The 21734-nt window shown below is 33.7% G+C and overlaps 2 protein-coding genes across 3 annotated transcripts in view; both read right to left on the bottom strand.

Annotated features, from left to right (window-relative positions):
* The window catches only part of LOC123698909, a 194707-nt gene that overhangs the window by 117261 nt on the left and 55712 nt on the right, over window positions 1-21734 (bottom strand). The window lies entirely within an intron of this gene.
* The window catches only part of LOC123698897 (zinc finger protein 608-like), a 94822-nt gene that overhangs the window by 62131 nt on the left and 10957 nt on the right, over window positions 1-21734 (bottom strand). Inside the window, exon 2 of one of the 2 annotated variants that reach the window (XM_045645713.1) lies at window positions 8394-8565. The gene's annotated coding sequence lies outside the window, so the exon portion shown is untranslated. Of the gene's footprint in view, window positions 1-8393; window positions 8695-21734 lie in introns of those variants that run through there. The other variant, XM_045645714.1, reaches the window with a different exon arrangement.

Here is a 21734-nt window from a genome sequence, read left to right as displayed (position 1 = left end):
TAAAAAGTTAACTGACAGATCCCTTGTAGTGTAGTTAAAACATTTAACTTCATCGTGCAAAGTTTGTTGCATGTTTATTAATGTTATACACTGGCGAAACATAAAACTACTACGTTCGCAAACTAAGTGCTGGATGTAATCTCAGTTGCGATGATATAGTTTAATACTTCCGCTTCTAGTAAACAGTTTATTATTATTCAACTTTGTTACGTCTTTAAAATTAATTTTATAAAAGGTTGATACTTTTAACTTTGTGCTATTTGGCACTGAAACACAAATTGAACTACTTTACAGTTGGTATATTCCTACCAATGTTTTATATCTTAAATTAATATTAGAAAAGATTTTTTTTACCATACAAATTTATACACGATTAAAAATAACATGTCGCTTAAATGCTTATTGTATACGTAACATTTTATATGGACTTAATAAAGTTAATAGTTCATCTTGCGTGGTTGTATTGCAATTTACGCAATCAATCTAAATGAATAAAAACTACCCACTCATGAAGCTATTAAACTGTTTTTATTTTTTATTCCACTATGTAAAATTTATACCGGCTAAGTATAATTTACTTCTGAACATTTTAATATGTACATATTAAATTTTAAAATCATTCGCATTATTTAACTAAGATAAACAATACCGTAATAACCTACCAACTACCAAGTTAAAAAAAGTTGTGTGGTTTTATGAAACCACGGTAAAAGTGAAACTTACGATAATTATCGTATTTGTAAGATAATTATCGTACGTCACGCGACATGCGCTACACAGACCAAAAAGTTTGAGACGATGTAATAAAAGTTTCACTCTAAAAAACATATTGATAAGAATAGCATTTTCTGATGAAATGTTAACCAATTAGTACCTAACATTGGTAGTTGGTACCATCACTATATTTATTCAATAGATAGTTTTGTAAAAGAATGACGTAGAATTATAGATGTGATTCTAGTAAATGAAAATACAAAATACATTGAATATTTAACATCAAAAGTACTAAATATATTCCAAGAATCGTTAAATATTTGCTTAATATAATGCGTGAATTGAGGAAAATAAATATATTATGTACGTTTGTGTATTTATCAGTTATCAAATAGGCATACAATTTACAAACGAGAAAAACATTATTATCGAACTTGATGTCTAAAAAAATCTTTATTGGGATTGAGAAGCGATGCAGATGGTAGGACAAAAAAAAATACTTCTGTAAAGACTTTATGTAATATTACTGTCGATAATTTAACGTAATTAAAAAATCTGAATTCTGTACATCGTAACACATTACGTCTCAAAATGCAGAACTACAGAGCATACCACATTTATATCTTTCACTAGCTGCTCCGCGCGGTTTCACCTCCGCCCGTGGCTCCACTCCTGTTGGTCGTAGTGTGATGATATATAATTATATAGCCTATAACCTTCCTCGATAAATGGGCTATCTAACACCGAAAGAATTTTTCAAATCGGACCAGTAGTCCCCGAGATTAGCGCGTTCAAACAAACAAACAAACTCTTCAGCTTTATAATATTTTATATTAGTATAGATTAGTATAGATAAAACACACATCAAGCAGAATATATTTTCATAAAATCTTCTCATTAAAATCAAATAACTATTATCGCGTATACAATTTACAAATAGCTGTAACCTCATTTATTGTAACGAGAGGAAGCAGTGCTTCGACGAATAAACACTTCAAATATTTTGACTCGTATGCTCAAGGCGATGTTGCTCACCCGATACTCGTTTCCTTTCAACTGAGAAAACATTATTTTTTATATGCGAAAATATTATTAATAATTTAATTTGTGTTGCGCATTAAATTAAATATAATCGAGATAGCTATATCTGATACAAAATATGCTTTTTATTTAAAGTTATCGATAGAAAAATGACTGAGGCCTATGTCCAGCAGTGGACGAGTGTAGGCTGACAGTGATGATGATGATGATGATAATAGAAAAATGTCAACATAGAAATAGGTAAGATATTTCTGTAGGAATATTTGCAGAATACCTACTATCACTATTTACACTATCCTGTTGAGTCTATAAATTATATGACAGATTATTAAGTAAATGAAAGAAATATCAATAAAATTTTACTAAAATATACTTAATATCATAAAATGGGATTACGACCCGCCTTAGATAAAAACAGAAAAGCTTGATTACGTTATCGACCGTAATATCACATATCAACTATAACATTAAGCTTATCATTAAAATGATTTAATTAGAATAAATGCAGAATTGATAAAATACGATTATGTGTATCTTAAAGACATTAAATAATTCTGCCATAAGATGTTAATTGTGATATCGAAACTCGAATCTGCAAATTAAATGGTATACATATGAAATAATAGCGTAATTGAACGACCTGCACTTAAATAATTAATGAAAATAAACACTGAGCAGCACTTACAAGTGTCGCGTAAATTACCGCTTTATGTACGTGTAAACAAACGCCGCTGTTCAATATTTAACAAGCGAGTTTGCGCAAGAGCAGAGATGTATAATGTATTTGAGTCCATTAAAAACATTTAAAGATAAATAATTTTCTAATGCTTTTCTAACGCTCTGGCTTTAAAGAGATTGCAAAACTTTATTTCAAAATTAATATTGTAGAGCAATAATAATTTCCTTGTTAAATTGACAAGAGAAAAGGTCCAATCATGATATAAAAACTCTTTGAAATGTCTACGTAATGGGAAAACAATAGAAGATTATCACAATTAACTGATTTCCCTTAGAAACAAGTAACATTAACCATTCTTCGCCCTCATCAATTAGAACCAGACATTGCGATTACTCAAACAGAGAAACATGGATAACCATGAAATATAACCTATATCTATAAAGTTATAGGTTATATTTCTTTAAAACCTTAACAAACAGGTTAGAAAATACAAAATATAAACATAGAAAGTATTTAAACCCAACTTTGCGCAAAAGCGCCACGGGCAGTGAGGACATGACGTCGGTATGCAATTACAATTGAAACAAAATAATATCGTTCATAAAAATAAACATGCACCGCGCACCGTGCCAATTTTCGCATTACGTTATAAACGAAATCCACTTTTACGCACTAAATCGGTTTAATCTTTGAAACTGAATTTAATAAATAATTCAAATAACTATTCGGCGCAAAATGATGCGTGAAATAAACGATTATTGCATCAAGAAATAGCAATTATTAGTTACCACATTCAGGTGTTGTAGTGTCTATAAAATATCATACAATACCGTAATATTATCCACGTATCAAAATTTACAATGCTAACTACAAATTTTGATTTTGAACATAGAAAATGTATGCATAATGCAACGCAACGAGTAACGACACAATTTGCTCGTTCAAAAGTCCCTGTGGGATATAAAGTGAGCTAAATTGCCAGTAACATTACTGTTATAAATTTAGATTTCGCATGACTTATTATTGTGCCATGTAGTCGTATAGAATGGTAATAAATAAACAACGCTCGGAAGCACAATACCCGTTCATTATTATTCAAACATTCACGAGGAATTCGAATAGCGGATAAACTTGGAATATTTAACCATTATTCATCACTCATAAGCGCTTAAATCGCACTGGATTGAATCGGAAATTCAAACGAAAGAAACGAGAGACGGATAAATCGCGGCGGATTCCATTATAGCCGAGCCGTATGTTTGTCAATAGCACGGCTGATTGGGGGCTCCTCGAAGCGCTGCGAGCCTGGTACTCGGTGATTTACGGACAAGCCGCGCTACTTGGCGCTCTGCCCGAGCATCGAACCCGGCCTGCACTTTATAAGAGAAAAATTGCTCGTGACGCGGAAATGTAATGCACAGTTTGCTATACGTTAAAATTAGTTTAGCCGTCTACAGAAATGTTTATTGGATTTCTTGCTAACTTTGTAAAATACGCGCTTACATTGTGTTATGTACATTGTACAATGTACATGTTTATTGTACATTGTTTGATGCTAATGATTTATAAAACATGAACATTTTTTTAATATAATATTATAGTAAACTCTGTACTCGCTAACGTGCTAACACTTTTAACAGCACTAAATGATTGTATCTAAGAATATTTAATCAAGATAATGAAGATGGTATATTTATGTATTTAAAAAATCTCTTAGATAAACTACACTTACAAAATATAAACACTCAAACTCTGAGAAATAATATTTAAAAGCATGTTATTATTACCTATCTCAGAGTGTAAACTGTCTGAATTACCGAGTCAAAAACTAGATAAACTGCCGAAAAGTTTGTGCAAATATAATTATTATCAGCTCAAGCGATATTGTAGTGCCTCAAGTAAAATCTATTGTCACGTCATGTTTTGTGAAACCGTTTAAATTATAATAATATCATAATATTATTATCATCGCTGTAATTAATTTGGTGTGTGTGGTTGTTGTGATTCACGATCATTATATTCTCATATTAAATTCAACACGTTCAAGAAGCTATTATAAAAAGCTATATGGTATCACAATGTTTCATTACTACATTCTAGTCTTCTATAAGAATTCGTCGTCACATTTTTAATAAAAACGCCGGGTCGAACAAAGAAAATAAGAAATTGAACTGGCAAGAATGATATGAAGGATAAGCACGTAATCTAGGCGTAAGCATTTGCGGATTACCTGGGCAGGCTGCTATATGAAACCCTAAACCCAAATACGTCTTTTTATATTACATACAAAACATTCAATGAACACCGTCTGGTACACACGTCCTTTTCTATCTCGAGGACTTTTAAATCGTGTGAAAGAGACGTGTGAATTTAAGGATAAAGCGACTGGAGAGGCTCTTTGAAGGTAATATTTTCTTTGTAAGTAAGGCGAGCGTGAATTGATTTGGATGGCTATTCAACTCGTCATCTCCGAGGCAATATCAAGTTAAGCGTGAAAGGAGCCCGCGAAGTAATAATGTCAAACAAGATTATCTCGGAATAAGCATTTTTATAATCAACCGGAAAATAAAGACGCCTGTTTCTAAAAGCGTTTCGTTGCTGCCATTATTTCAATGCAGAAATCTGATATTTGAAAGTGGTTTTTATTACCTTCTGCGTAATAACGAAAGTTGCTTGTTACATAAAATACATATATGCAAAGCGTAACTGCGACATCAATTTTATCGGTTAACGTTTGATTCTGTTGTAATGTTAAATTAGCGGCTTTCAAGTATCGAGCAAGCAATTCTCAACACATGAGTATAAGACTGTAAAATAACGGTACAGTACACAGAGTACAATATTTACAGTAACTATTATGATGTTTATCTGATCGAAAAGCTTGTTGAAATGTATTTTATTTTAAAGAGTAAAAGTCGAACTTTGCAAACAACCGGTAACAAATCGCGTGATAAAAACATATTTAATAATAGAACATTGAAATACATAATACATTTCGAATGATAGATGATTTAATGAAGCTTAGTGGCGAATCGTTCATAATTATTTTGCGACAAGCGGAATAGTCAATAAATCAATATGAAAATGTTGGGAGTTGGGAGTTGGGACGTAAATGTCAACTCCCGTCGGGCGTTAGATTTTAATGATTTGACCGCGGATTAATGTCCCATTGTGATATCTGATATCCAGCTTATCTAATACAACGTGTGGGTGCGGGTTTTTGTGATAAGTTTCACAGTAATGCTAGTTAATCGCTGTTTCCCTGGTATACTTTTTAAGGATTCACAATGTTTTATAGCTTCCTACGTCTTTTACCAATAATGAAAATAACTTACTTATTTATTACACGAATTACGCTAAGCCAGCTTATATCACTTTTTCTATTCGGTTGGAAAAACCTCGCTCATTTAATATTCCTTACAAATATGTTTAATTTGTAGACTAACCTGAGTAAACATATTTTATCATTGTATCTAAATGTTTGCTCAGAAATGAAGATAAACTTTGCTTAAAAATATTCCACAATAAATATAAGTATAGGTATTAACACAAATATTTATATCAAGCCGTATCGCGTATGTACTGTGAATGAGAGCGTACTGCCATTACTATTAGATATTGTTAGTTCATTGAAGCGTTGGCAGTAAATACATTAGATTGCGTGCTATTACTACACGAGCCACAGATGTTTTCGATACATTCCACTAGATATTAATAATAGTTGGCAATTAATCCGTTCAGTTATTAAGAGAAATATCCACTTAACGTACGTTTGAATTGTTCGCAATAGATGTATGCGTAAATTATTTGATATAGAATTCACGCAAACATACCATAATAACTGTGGATTTTATATTAAATAGTTTAGGTATGACAGATCAATAATTATAATATTTACATTCATTGGATGAAACTGGTATTCATTCTAATTTCTAAACATAACCTATGTTAGTAGAAACCTACTTAGTATTCATTCATGCGAATAAAATTACGACTGTTTAATTTAATTCATATATATATATTTAAGTACATAATTAGAATAAAGTTCATCAACCCAAGAAATAGTCACATCTATATAGTAAAAAAGAGAGCACAATGTAAACAATCAATGTTACAAAACAAAATGTCAAACAAATATGAGATAAAACAAAGAATCGCCAAGAGATCGGTCCGTCTCATCATTTTATCTTCAACAAATAAAAAGCTGTCCTTTCACTAACCCGTAATGGATTTCGACCCTCTTGATGTCTCAAAATAAACAAAAAACTTCTCTTTTACGACTTCATGTCCAAATTGTTAGTTTTACAATAGTTACTGTGCTTGAAATACTGATTTGTAAGTAATCGTAGTATATTATTATTAGTCTGTGGTAATACATAATAAATTAAGCTTTCCCTTTGAATGAAATGATAAATGAAAACATCAATCCATTCTCATAAAATATAAAGAACAAACGGAAATAGGTACCTACGTAACGAAACATAACAAATAACAATACTTACATTGTCTCTTTCAAATTATGATAAACTTTTATAATTGTTTATCTTTAATATCTTTCTATACGAGAATTTCCCACGCAAACCTCCATCTCATTCTATCTGAGAGCTACAAAATGAATTTTTACAACTTTTTAAACCTGCAAGATATTTTCTTTTAAAACAAAGCCCAGTCTTTAAATATGAAAGCTGTATAAAATAAAAAGCGGTAAACCAACTGAGCCCCGACTTATTTCCCTCTTTCATCCCCTTCTAACATGTGAACTTTCGTTATGTCGTCTCGCTCACTACTGTTGTGTTCAAGCGAGATTCTCGAAGGAAAATGCTAACCGTACAGTATAAGGAACGCAAACAGATTGAGTTTCGTACTTGTTCAAATGGCTGTTTCAAATCGTTTTTGCTATAACGTACGAGAGATCAACATTTTATACACATTATTAGTATACCTATTCATCTTGTTCTCAACGTGTTATTTTTGATTCGATGACTCATTTCAATTTCAAACTTCTTTAAGCAGGTAGATATTATAATAGCCTGTTTTTATGAATAAATTGTTTACTATAGTACGTAGGTATACTGGATAAAATAAAGAAATGTCATATATTCTGTGTAACATCGTCATTTTGTAGTCAAATCAAATTGATACCGTTATTTGGTATCTAACGCTAAATAGATGTACCTACTACCTACCTACGAAGCATTGTACGAATGTTAACCCACGCCATTGTTCGAACAGATTGCTCAAATGGATTCAAACATTAAGCAGATAAATGATAATAGAGTTGTTATTGATTTATTGATATTTAACAGCTGTTTAACAGCAACTTAGTATGCACGATGGATGTAACTCCGTAAGTTGTTAGGTAACATATACCTACCTAGGTAGGTTTCTTTTTATGGATGTACCTTGAACCTATTATACAATTTGAAGGGGAGACTTCCCTTCTTAAGAAATTTGTGACGCTCGCAACCTATTGTCGTTTAGTTTGCAATCGACTGAAAGTAATACAAACTTTGCCCAGACTTTGATACGGTTGTAACTTGTAATGAATAGTAATTAATTGCAATATATGTAATGTACGATACATTTCGTTGTATGTATTCTTATTCTTCATTATCTATTCTTCATGTAATTTTCATAATTACATAAAGTTTTATCAACACTAAGTACCTAGGTATATTGAGTAATAAACGCATTATCAGATTAAATTTAACAAGGCAGGTGTAACCAACTAATAAGATAAGAAAATAGTATTTCATGTTGCATACATAGTACACATTAATATAATAAGTAAATAACAGTTTAACATACTTGTATGAAGAACGCAAATAAGAGGATGAAACCATGCAAATAATATAAGAATCATAAGCCCAAGATAAATACTTAACTAACTGTACAGGTAGTAGTTATTAAATAAAAGTACACGGCTATCATAAATTAGACAGAGTTTATAAGTTCTTACCGTTCCCAATTAGGTCTATCGGTGACTGGCGATGACAATCCCAAAACGACACAATCCATTCAGCACTTAGTAGCACTTTAGTAACACTATCACTTGGTTAGTAGCACGATCTCAAAGCACCATCACTCAACACTCCATGCCAGATCTTGCACGGGAATCCAAATGGGCACACCTACAAAGATAAAACAACCGTCAAACAGGACACCGGGACACAACACTAGTCACTAGTACGAATAACGCTAGTAAGACGGCCACAGCGAGCGCGCGGTATCTACGCACGCTGCACGAATACTGAGCGTCGAGCGCAAGCAAACGCGTCGAGCGATACAAATGGCGGTTTATTCAGGCGAAGCGAGTTGCGGTATTCGAATAGATGCCCAATTCCCGAGCGGCAACAACCATTTCACGCTTCACTTAATCCAACTTAATCCCACACTAAACTGTAAAACTGCGCTAAAAATTTATAACTAGCGGATTATGTATGAACCCACACGATTGTTTAACGCAGTTTAATAGGTATCCTATCCTATTTACTATGTAGGTGAGTTTATGTAGGTAACTTGAACATTAGTTTTTCTCTTGTCTGCCATACCACCCGAGTGGTATGTTAACATAATTACGTGATAAAGAAACTCGTTGAAGCACACGTTATTTTCATAAAGCCAAAGACAGAGAGAGAAGAACCATTCCGCGCTTCGCGGTGTGTGCAACGTAGCGAGGAGGCGCGGGCACGAGGGGAATGGGGACGCGGAGAACATGGCTTCCAAAATTATTACACAAACATTTATGCATGAAGGGATAACAAAATGTTACCGCTGTTATACCATTCTGATTGAAGCAGATTTATTCATTGCATCGATATGCAAATCGAACAATATTTATAATAATTATTATAAATTAATTTCAGTGACCATATTTGACCTTAGCCACATGTTCGGCAATAACGTGTGGTAGGCGGCAATAAAACTGTTCTTTTTTTCGAAGTACGCGTCTGCATGCACACAAGAGAACACGTGAGACAATAAAAAAGTTATGCTCCGACGCGGACGTTCGACTCGTAAAGTTTATTTGTGTAAGGCCTTCTTTAAACAAAAGGATAATTACAGGGCATTTTATTTACGAAATATCTTTGTGGGGAATGAATAAATTGACACGAGATTACTTTTAATTAATTTTCGAAATTTTAAGAGAATTAACCAGACCGAGCTAGAAAACGTCGCATAATTCTGTTTCTTCTTCGAATATAATAATTATTATGTATGTTACCCAAGACTCACAAGAGCATTATTAATGTCAACCTCATTCTGTATGCCGTAATTAGCGTCATTGAGGATGCTATTAAATATCATGTGTGATATTAATTATTATGATAAATCAAACGTGTCTGTTATTCAACGTTTAATCATTGGCATGTAATCCAGTCTGTAGGTATTTATGCTCTACAAAAGGTGGCGTAGAAAATGTTTTGAAACAATATTGTTTAGGTATGAAAGGTTAATAAAAATCCAAGTTTTCGACCTTGACGGACCCAGGCGCTAGCCGCCATCTTGAATTAAAGGTGCTAAAATTAGGTATATTTTAAATAACTTCTCAATAGTTTACTAAATCACAAAAGTGTCTATGAGGGGTTCAAAGAAGACAAAATTACCTACATTTTTTGCATACATGATTATTCTGTAAGTCTTAAAAGTAAAAAGTTACAAGCGACGGAAATAATAATATTTACAGAAATCATATAATTTTAATTTTGTTTAAAAATTGTACAGCTATCATTTTTTAATTCTCTTTGATGGCCCAGGCTGGTTAATGGTGGCTTCTTCATTATCTTCGCTGAAATTTTCTATTTCATTATCTGTATTTTTAGTTTCCAACCATGAAATTTCGTCGAAGAAATCGAAGACGCTGGAGCACGCTTTCTAGTAACTTTGTACAGAGGGGACATGGATAAGGAATCATTAGTTATCAATAAAAAGTAAAATTAAACTTGCTTCTTTGCCGCCAACAAAGGACGCTGCATGGTATCATGCGTTTAGGACATACCACCAAGTCCAAAAATGGTATGGAATTGAAAAAAATCCAGAAGACTGGGGCTGGAGATATGACACCAATAGGCTCACTCCAATAACAACGACAGAGAAAGCAGCACCTCAGATGCTTTTAAGTGTAAGTTCTTGCCACTGTAAAAAAGGATGCAGGAAAGCATGTAGTTGCAGAAAAGCTGGATTAAAATGCTCTATTGTTTGTGGATTCTGTAGTGGTCAGCTGTGTGAAAATGCAGTAGAGATTCAGATAGATAACGAAGACTGTGATGACGACGAAATTTCATGATTGGAAACTAAAAATACAGACAATGAAACAGAAAATTTCAGCGACGATAATGAAGAAGCCACCATTAACCAGTCCGGGCCATCAAAAAGAATTAAAAATTGATAGCTGCACAATTTTTAAACAAAATTAAAATTATATGATTTCTGTACAAATATTATTATTTCCGTCGCTTGTAACTTTTTACCTTTAAGACTTACAGAATAATCATGTATGAAAAAAATGTAGGTAATTTTGTCTTCTTTGAACCCCTCATAGACACTTTTGTGATTTAGTAAACAATTGAGAAGTTATTTAAATTATACCTAATTTTAGCACCTTTAATTCAAGATGGCGGCTAGCGCGTGGGTCCATCAAGATTCAAGGTCGAAAACTTGGATTTTTATTAACCTTTCATACCTTAACAATATTGTTTCAAAACATTTTCTACGCCACCTTTTGTAGAGCAGAGGCTTTTACACTTCCCCACAGACTGGACTAATGGGTAAATTACGACATTTATTATAAAACAAAACAATAACAATAATTGCAAGTAAGGATTTATGTATATTGTTTAAACACATAAAGTATGAAAACCTACATTCTAGAATTTAGCCACCCACTTATCTAAACCGAAAATGAATGAATCCTATCACTACACAAATACGGCAAATATTTAAGATAAGATAAATTGGTGACATAATCGTTTTAAAAATTGCTCATCGTGTTTCATATTCCTCAATATAGTTCATACAAAATTGTGATGCGGGTTCAAATGTTTTTAAAGGAAGAATTTTCTGATAAGTTCGAAGACGTGCTATCTACGCCGTGAAGGCAGATATTTCTCATATTCTTTTGTTGAGATCAATGCGGTCGGCTCTTTGTTGAGTAATACGAATACTTTTTGAATACGAAAAACTTAAGTATTATTTAAATACATACTTTGATTTCGCAGCTTCAAAGATTTATGCGGTTGTATATGAGAGGGGAGTAGGTACCTACGACTTTGCATTTTCAATTACGTGTTTTGTATTTTACCATCCGTATACATAATTATATTTGTTTAAAACTTTTTTAATTAAAAGCGCAATGATTCAATTAATATTATATGAATTTATTATTGTTAAAAAAATGAAAGCATATTACGAGCAGTTATAAACTTAAATCCAATTATAAAATAGAACTTAAACTTTAAGCGACAATCTTATAAAATCGACCTCATCTTTATATCAAAGTCAAACGTACAATAAAATGCTGGCTTGCACAGGTACATGTGATACACGAAAACAATTGTATTTCTCAGAAACCTCAGTCACCGGATGAGCTTCCTCCAAAAGCCAACAATGCATACAAAGGAACGTAACTGATACCGGAAACTATAATCACTACGGTGAACGGCCCAACTTTAGCGTACTGATGCAAGCTGTCATACATATTAGGGTTTTAATGGCGACTGTACGTTATAATGTTTTTAAATTGTTATTAAAGCATTTAAATTAAATCTATACATGCCAAATGTGATAAAAATGGAAATCACATATTAGAAAGTACCATAGCCAAACAAATTTGTTTCTATTTATATATGAATCTAGATTTTAAAGGCCTTCTTCACCAATAAAATTTAATGGATACGATAACCCCTTTTAAGGAAGATAAGATATAAAAACATGCAGTTAAAAAAAAGTTGTCGGTAAAAGTTAAAATCAGCCAGTGGCTCAAACTGTAAAGAGGTTTTATTTCCACAATGAGCATTGCATAATCTGTGGGAGAATGTTTTTTATTGTACTCATAATGATGACAGTTACAATTGCATTGTTATACATAATGCTTTCTTAGCATGCTCAGTTGTCGATCATATTTCGCTGATGTAAAACATCATTAACTTACCAATGTTTTAAAACGGAATGTGCACGTTTCAATCTATTTTAAAACAATTACCTACAAAACAAGAAACAGTAATTGAATGCATATATATGTATGTAATTAGATTACTTTTCTATAAATGTAACGAACAAACGGTCACTATAACTATATTGTATACGTAGTATATTATTATTAGTCTGTGCTATAACTTAGGTTACATGCTTGCCTAATATGTAATTGGTTACTTGTAAGTATACAAAATATCAATTCAAATATCACTTTTAGTTCGAATCAAATCATTTAACCAAAAATTATTTAATAATGCAATAACTGTTAAAACATAATATTTATTCAAAACAGTTCATAAATGAATTTCAATACTGTTCAAACTGAATAAACCTTCGTTTAAGTATGTTACTCTTCGACATATGGCACGCTGTTAATCACCGAAGTGACAGCAATTTGTACGCGATAACCACAACTGCAACTCGACACTCACTCGACCCACTCTAAAGTGATTGATGGTGCGGTGTCAATTCCGCGTTATCGCTGACACCCTGGTCCTACGGCTACTATGATAATGTATCATACCTATTTAAAGTATAAATAAACACAGCCTCAAAAAAGAAGAATTTTATCACTTTATATAAATATAAACATGGCCTGAAATAATCGTCATTTTTTGCGCAATCATAGTAATTATAACACATATATTAAAATCAAATAAAAGATTAGATTAAAACATTTAAAATGTCAACAGAACTGATGAAATAAAATATATACTTATGTATAAATATTTGTGAGGAGAACCTTATGTAAATAAGCCTTTCAAAATGGTTTATTGTCTTATTCCATTACATTAAATGAATTTAGAAACGCCCCGTCATCAAACCTCAGTACACAACTACACACACAACTTGAGTATTTTACAATCTAATTATTTGTTAGAGACACATAATATAAAACGCGATAAGATAAACCGATAAAAGCGGTATGTCAAACGCGTGGGTTAATCGATACAATAAACAAAAGTAAAAAGTCTGATTACTGTCACATTACGTCTCATTTTAATTTAAAGTTCGGTATTCATTAGTAGGTACGTCGGTCGCCTTGTACGGTTGTTAATGCTTTTATTGCCATTTATGTATCGTTTGCACGGTATGAACAAACGTTTTTGTGTAAGAGGTAACGAATGGACTGTCAGTTTATAACAATAATTATCCACTGTCATTAGCTTGAAGCATGTTTATATGCGGCAAGATGCAATGTTCGGCGAGGGGCTAGAAAAAAGAAATAAAGGGGTGAACTACTGAATTTTGCCCCGAGCTATCATTATGAAAGAGTACTTTTGAAGTATACTTGCGTAGAAATTGTTTGAAACTAATGACAAATTAATTAGTACCTACTGCAAAGCGTGTGTACTAATAATGTTTGCGACTCGCATTAGAATTTAGAATACTAAATAATTAATCATAACATTGTTAGATTAATAATCGCATACTTAACACTTATTGTTGCATGAATAATTATAGTATCGTAGATAATATTAATACGTAATCAAACCTCTCAACTTGAAATAGAAAAACACTTTCACGGTTGTCGGTTTATAGGTATTAAATATCAGATGGGATTTGAAATAAAACATAGTACTAGATTTCAGCTACATTAAAGTAATTTAATATCTAACCTCAATGTTATATTGTTGAACGGTAAAACCATCGAAGTGTGTAACAAACGAACCGTAAAAATTATTAACGCCCTATACATTTTGACTATACAGAGAACAGCTTTCTAGTGGACCCTCTGCTTTATAACATCACACATCACAATTGAAATTATGTGTACGTGTTATTTGTTCATTTGAAAAATTTAACATTATTATTATTCATGATCTTAATTCGTTAACATAGACTAGAGATTTGAGATTGAGAAGATATTCAATGTAATTTCATTCATTTTATAAATTATTTTTTTAAGCTATTGCATATTGCTTCTATCGCTTGCCTTGAGCGCGGGGACCGAATCGAGAAATTCCGTAACGAAAAAACCTCACGCTCCCCACTCCGACGGGCTCGGAGTTGCGGCTTGAAGGCATGCTATGCAATAGCTTTACCGCGGCAGTCCCCGAGTGCCACACGTCTTTTTTTTATACCAGGGGGAATGTATAGTGTATACCTACTTAATGGTATAAGTAACCACTCATTGAGGTTATTTTTAATTAGATGTATTTTAGACCACTCAAAACGATAATAGCGTTATAATCATAAATATCCATTCCATACAAATATAAATTGAATGAAAACATATTCAATTATTCAATATGTCACGATGAAGGCTATTATTGAGTTAAAAGGTTTTATGAAAACAACTGTCCGCCGAGTAGAAAATAATTACATGTAATTATAAAATGTCACCTGCCGTGTGGTCATGTTACCCCATTACCCCTGCGGCCAAATCAACGATGGCCCTGTTACATTGTGTAAATCATTCCAATATAGTACTTAAAATAATTAATTAATTACCTATGTGTGTATTGTTTTAATTATTATTTTCTTTACAATAAGAAGCTCAAGCAAGCAGATAGTTTTAAAAAATCATCGTAGTTAAATCTAACACCGGCCTCTGCAGTTCTTTTTAAGGTTTCTGATAATTAATCAAAATAAAGTTTCTGTAATCAATTATTTTTTTTTAATAATTTTTTCTACTTCCAAAATAATAATCAAGTTTACAGTCATTTAACACATAAGACTACAATAAATCAGAAACATTTCAATTTTTCATCACAGATAAAACTGATTATTCTGTGAGAATAGACTCGATACTGTATACTCATCTCTCAGATGATTCCGATAATAATATGAAATGCACCCACGCGTATCGACTTCGATACAAACGACATGACATTACGAACTCTTCACTCATATGTTCGCCTGGTACTTCGCTAAAAGATACGATGGCGGCGCAAGGTGATGATGATTAAAAAAAACCTACCAAAAAAATCGTTGCGTTGCGTCTTTCTTGATTATTTTATCCATATTTTGTCGCAATATGTCGTAGAAGTTTTATAATTTATAAGTTTAAAATGCTCATAATTATATTTAGGCAATAATTTTAGAATGTCTGTATTATTAAATAAATGAATGTTTGATTGTCAATAAATAGGTACTATATTGATAGTTTAATACCAACGATGAGCTCAGTAATTATAGAAGCCGAGGCGCTTATTGTGAATCCATCACACGTCAACCGCAATAAGAAGGAAATAATTGCAGCGGGTTCTATCACAGCACGTCCGATGCGAACAAAAGCAATTTGTGTCCGCACGAAGTAGCTTTGTACGTGCGTGGCGTCGTAGGTGTTTATTAGCGTTCGATAGTTAGATTATATACGTAGATATGTGCGCTCTAGTCGGACCGAATTGCCCCACGAGTCACGACCCACTGAGGTCACTCAATATCGCTCAGCTAATCTCGAATTCTCGACGCTAACTACACGTGTTCTTGCCGCCGCACTGACCACTTCTAATTAATTTATCGGATGTAAGAGCAAGGAATCGTCCCGCTTTGTAAACCAACACAGATAAGAACTTCTTTCTTTCTATATTTATTTCTTCGAAGCGCTTCTGTATGCTCGCTAAAGTTGGAAAACAAAGTCACATTTGGCGGAAATCCAACGTCACTATCATATCTGATTTAGTGTTCTTGCATGACCAAATGAAGTTGCTTTGAATTGCGCGGTTAAGAATTCCTATTTTATTAACTTTCATAAAGTGTGCTGTTAGTTAAACTTGGATGGAGACTTTATGAATCACCTACAGGCAAAAAAAAAGATTTTCTTGATACTACTCGCGAACATGTCTAAACATTGTTGGCAGCGAACCAAATACGTGCTCATCACAATCACGCAACACGCTAACATCATTTAACGACAAATTCGTCGTGTGCCACAAATTCACAAAATATTATCTATCAAACATTATTATTGCACGGCTATGGTTCAACTTTTTATACCTTACGGATGACGCTAGAAAAACAGTACCTATAAAGAGAGAGAATTGTGCGCGACGAGCTTGATAATATATTTGATTGTGAAGCGATGAAATGTAGCGAATAAAGTGAGTCAACAAGGAGCTGCAGCTGATGTGATAAATATCTTTTCAGCACTTTTTCCATTATTCGTAGGGAGACAATTAATGTTCCGGCGGTCGGCGCGCTCGGCGAGGAGCGACACGGCATTCGCTCATTAAAACGTCCCCGAGCGGCTGTCGTCCCCTCGCTCGCGATTCGATACGATAATCGATTTTATTGCTGAACGATATAAAATAAACAGCACATGTAGCATTTGTTATAGTTCTTCCATCTCCCGCACATTCCACTCCGCTAATCAATCATTGTATTATTTCAACACGGGATTATTATGACATGACGGAATGACTAATAGTACTAATTCGTTGGCAACGGCCGAGAGGTGGTACAGATTTGACGATGGAATGTGGATGCCATTCTAATGTTTCAATTTCAATTAATTAACAATATTACGAGCATAAATTAACAATACTGAAATATGTAACAATAATTAATAATTACTGGGATGGATTAGCATCCATCAAATGCTCACCCACTAATTAATATGTTACCGTTTATAAAGTGATTTATAATCGAATTATTTTTTTATTTATAATACACTAATGATGTTTCCGACCTCTCATAGTAGAAACTATATCATACTGATTATCGATGGCTTTTATCTGTGTGTTTTGTTCGGAAAATCCCAAGACAATGTAATAAATTAGCAAACCGATATTCATGTTACATTCTTTATTAACACGCGGTAAATGGACTGTTTGCAAGTTCCATAGCAGTATTTCTTAATGATCCTAAATTGTTTGTTAAAGCAACGATATATTATTAATTTATTATTCATATGCGAAGTGCCCGATTGATGCAGCATTAGATAATAGCGGGGAACACTTGGCACGGAATAACAGACCTAAATACATCTCATTTCAAATGTTATTCAAGAAATTTAAGTTGGAGACGTTTATAATTTAAAGCAGATCCTACTACGCTTTATAGTTTCGCAGATAATATGCAAGGTAGAGCAAAATCCTTCTCGGTTCGCGCTGTACCTACTTGCATAATAATGTAGTCGGTGGAAAGTCAGCTTTCCGGGTAAATTTGCTTTGAATCCGCCTGCATCTCCCCCATTTATGATAAAAAATGTGCGCCCTAAGCACTTAAAAAACTCAGAACCCACAAAACTGCTGCCTCTTAACGATTACTTTTCTTTTTAATACACTTTATAAGAGTTCTGCGCTTTCATTCACAAATGCTTAGCCTACGAGAGAAAATATTTATGAGTATTTAGACCTTTGCTCACTGTAACATAAACGTACTTTGAAATATTTAAAATTAGCGTTTTCAATATTGATATACACTACTCAAAACAAAATAGGGCCCACCCTGATTTTTTGCTGTGTTGTAAAAACTCTTCACTTTTTTCTTATTTTATGAATGGGTATAAACGAACAAGGTGTAGGACAATTTGTTTTAAGGTAAACTTAAGCAAAAATTAGTGATTTTATGGAAATTATGCAAAATTAACAGTATTAGAGAAAAATTGCACAAATAAGACACATGACAAAAGTTTCAATAAAACCTTTATTAACAAAAAAAATCTGTTTTTTTTTTGTAATTAGTAGCGTGTGGGACCCCCTCTGCTCCGTATGAGCTCCTCTGAGCCTATCTGGGACACTTTCAATCAAATGGGTTACATTTTCTTCAGGTATTTGCTCCCAACAGACTTTAAGAGCATTTATGAGATCTTGATGGCTGTTTACGTTGCTGAAATTTGCTTTGACGCTCCTTTTTAATTGATCCCACATTGATCGCCCTGAGCTCTATTGGATTGAGGTCAGGGCTCATGGCTGGCCACGGCAGAACTCTTATATTGGCATCAGAGAGTGCTCTTTGAGTGATACGGGCTGTATGTGGGCGGGCATTATCTTGCATTAAGATGAATTCTTCGCCAACTCTTTGTGAAAATGGGATCACGTGAGGCCGGATGACCCGTTCGACATAGGTAGTAGCAGTCACGGTACCTCCATCAAGAACTACGAGCTCCGTTTTGCCATGTAGGCTTATGCCGCCCCACACCATGACGCTTGGACCTCCAAATCGGTCTGTTCCATGGACACAAGGTTCAGAAAAACGTTCACCTTCCCTTCTCCATACACGCACTCGACGATCGTCACTTAAAAACTTCACTTTAGTTTCGTCCGTAAGCAGTACTGTCCCCCAGTTATCCATAGACCAGTCTGAGTGATCACGAGCAAACCTTAATCGTGCTGCACGATGAGCACTTGTCATTTTCAGTCGAACAGCGCGAGTTCTGGACCTTTGGCCACCTTCATGAAGTCGATTCCGAATGGTTTGATCACTCACTCGCGTGCCAGTAGATTGACGCAGTTGATTTTGTAAGGCACGGGCGGTTACCGTCCGCTGCCGACGCGCTGTTAGTCTGATGTACCGGTCCTCTTGGGCTGTTGTAGCCCGAGTACTTTCTGTTCCACGTCTTCTAGCAACACTACCTGTCTCTTGATAACGATCCCAAGCATTTCGGAAAGCTCGACGTGGCACACCAAGACGTATTGCCACCGACCTCTGAGAATTTCCTTCTTGAAGCAAAGTAACTGCTCTTGCTGCCGTTTCCATATCCATATGAACGCGAGATCTAGGCATAATAATCACGAATAATACCGAAACCAAATTAAACTTTAAAAAATAACGATGTGCTACAGTAACATTCAGAATGAGACTTTGAACACAAGTGATTGAGAATTTGGAAATAACGTGATTTTGAAACATTTAACTTTTTCTGGTTACCCACTTGAGAATAACATTAAAAAGAATAGTTAAAACAGCAATAAAGTTTCGTTAACATGTCAACAACGTAAGGGAATACTCAAGTACCCCAATAACTACCCTATAAATTACGTGTAGGCAAAACTTTGAGATAAGTGTAGGTGGGCCCTATTTTGTTTTGAGTAGTGTATTTTATGAACATATTTTATTTTTTGCTACACAGCAGTCTTAAAAAATCTTTATATGCAATAAAAATCAAATAAGATTCAATGTAGTCCGTGCAAAAGATTACATGTTTTGATAAGCGATGATCTCTTTTATAAGACACAATAAAGTTCCAATTAACTAATTTGCAAGTGTCAACAAACATGAGCTGAGCGTACAATGTAGCGTATATCTAATTTGCAAACAAGCTATCGTGGGGTGTAAGTGTTCAGTTCAAAGCGGCAATGGAATTAAAATACTATTAGGCCAATACAAAGTTGATTGAGTCGGCGAGAGGTACGCGGTTGCCAGCAGCCATCCGTTCTCCCGCTCCGCTCCTGTAATTTGATTTGGAGCGGCGCGGGGAGGGGGCGCTGGGATCGATACACCGCGGGGGGCGAGGTGACGCGGCGAGGGGGCCGCGCGGCGGCGGGCGGCGGGGGAGACCACCAGGCGCGTGTTGTTATGGAAACCGTAGCTACCCCGCACCTTCAGATTTGCCGGTTGTCCCACTAAATTAAACAAAGGATATCGCTTTCAGGTGTCCGGTCTTTAGTAATTATTTACAGCGGTAATTGGATTGATTTAAGGATAAATCGCGACACTTCCAGTAAGTTGTTTGCGAACGTAATAAATCACGTATTCCGTAAAGCATATTAGTCTTTTGTACATGACAAGGATCTCATAATGGTACAAGTGTTGGCACAGAATATGCTGGAACGCAATATAGCCGAGATATGGCTCTCCAATTTCAGACACAAAGGCCTACGCGATCCGTTAGAAATGCGATTATTAAGATCAGCTTTGCTCTATTCGCGTCTAATCTAATCTCTACAGTTCAATATTACAAAATCGTTTAGATACGATCGACTCGGTATTGTTACAGATTTTATCAAAGTTCTTTTTTATTTTTATCATAATACGAAACACTAAAAATAAAAAGATTGAAAGATGGTTTTGATGAGCGATAACGGTAAATTAAAGTCGGTTAAAAATAGATGACATTTTATCTGAATTACCTATATATAATTGTACCTACAATTATTTGAAATAGGGAAGTTTCCTAGATAATTATTATTTCTTATAATTATTTTTAAATATAAAATAAATCTAAGAGATACCAAAAATTGAACGAGTAATAAATTATCACACAAAGTACAAATCCATATTTTATTAATACAAACTGCCTCTTCACAATAAGGCTCCACAAAGTGACGTTCAATTCTGTGAATGTTTTAATAACAAAGAATGTAACAACAAAGTTACAAGCTTAATAGCTAATAAGAGATCAAAGACCGTAATACATGAGATTGCTCCCAACGATAAGTACACCTCCACGCGTTTCTTTATATATTTTTTGCTCTGTTACATTTCAAGAGTGCTTATTATTAGATAATGTTTGTGACCGTGTGGATTGTTATAATTAACAGAAACCGGCCCTGGGTTATATCAAAAACTACATTGCGTTGATTTAGAAAAATTTCTTACTTTTAATATTAGCAAAAATTATCTACCGAAAAACGTAATTGAGAAATGAAATTTAAATGATTATAAAGAGGTGAAATTTTAGACCTTTAATAATAGGATACAATAGCTGCTAAAGAGGTATTTTTATATGAAAATAAATACCTACATAGGTACACTTCGTTTTTTTGTTAGTGTACGTATAGTTGTTCGTTTAATAACCTAATGACTTAAACCAATATGTAGGTGTGCCTTTTAATTAATTATTCAAAGACATTTAAAATACCATCCTCAAAAGATTTAAAATTAATGTATTCACATAAATCATGTAATAAATAACATCCGTCTAGTGTTTTTCTATTACTAATCAAACTGCCAATATAAATTAATATATTCATAATACTATTATAGACGATCTGATTAAAGGAAAACAAATTAAAATCGTTTCTTTGGAGATCATTCAAATGAGATTTTAGCGGCAGAAAAAAAATAGGTCAGTCAATTGGTTTTACGTTTTAATTAAGAAGGCTGTAAGGTAATAATACAAAATCGCTAAATAATATTGTAATATCAAAACTCCAGATTATTAGAAGAGTCGTAAATACAATTTCCCAGTAACGCGATTAATTTGAAAAAAACATTG

The sequence above is a fragment of the Colias croceus genome, chromosome 17, assembly GCF_905220415.1.
Source record: "Colias croceus chromosome 17, ilColCroc2.1".
Taxonomy (NCBI): Eukaryota; Metazoa; Arthropoda; class Insecta; order Lepidoptera; family Pieridae; genus Colias; species Colias croceus.
Note: the sequence above shows the minus strand (reverse complement) of the source record. Positions and strands in the feature narration are given on the sequence as shown.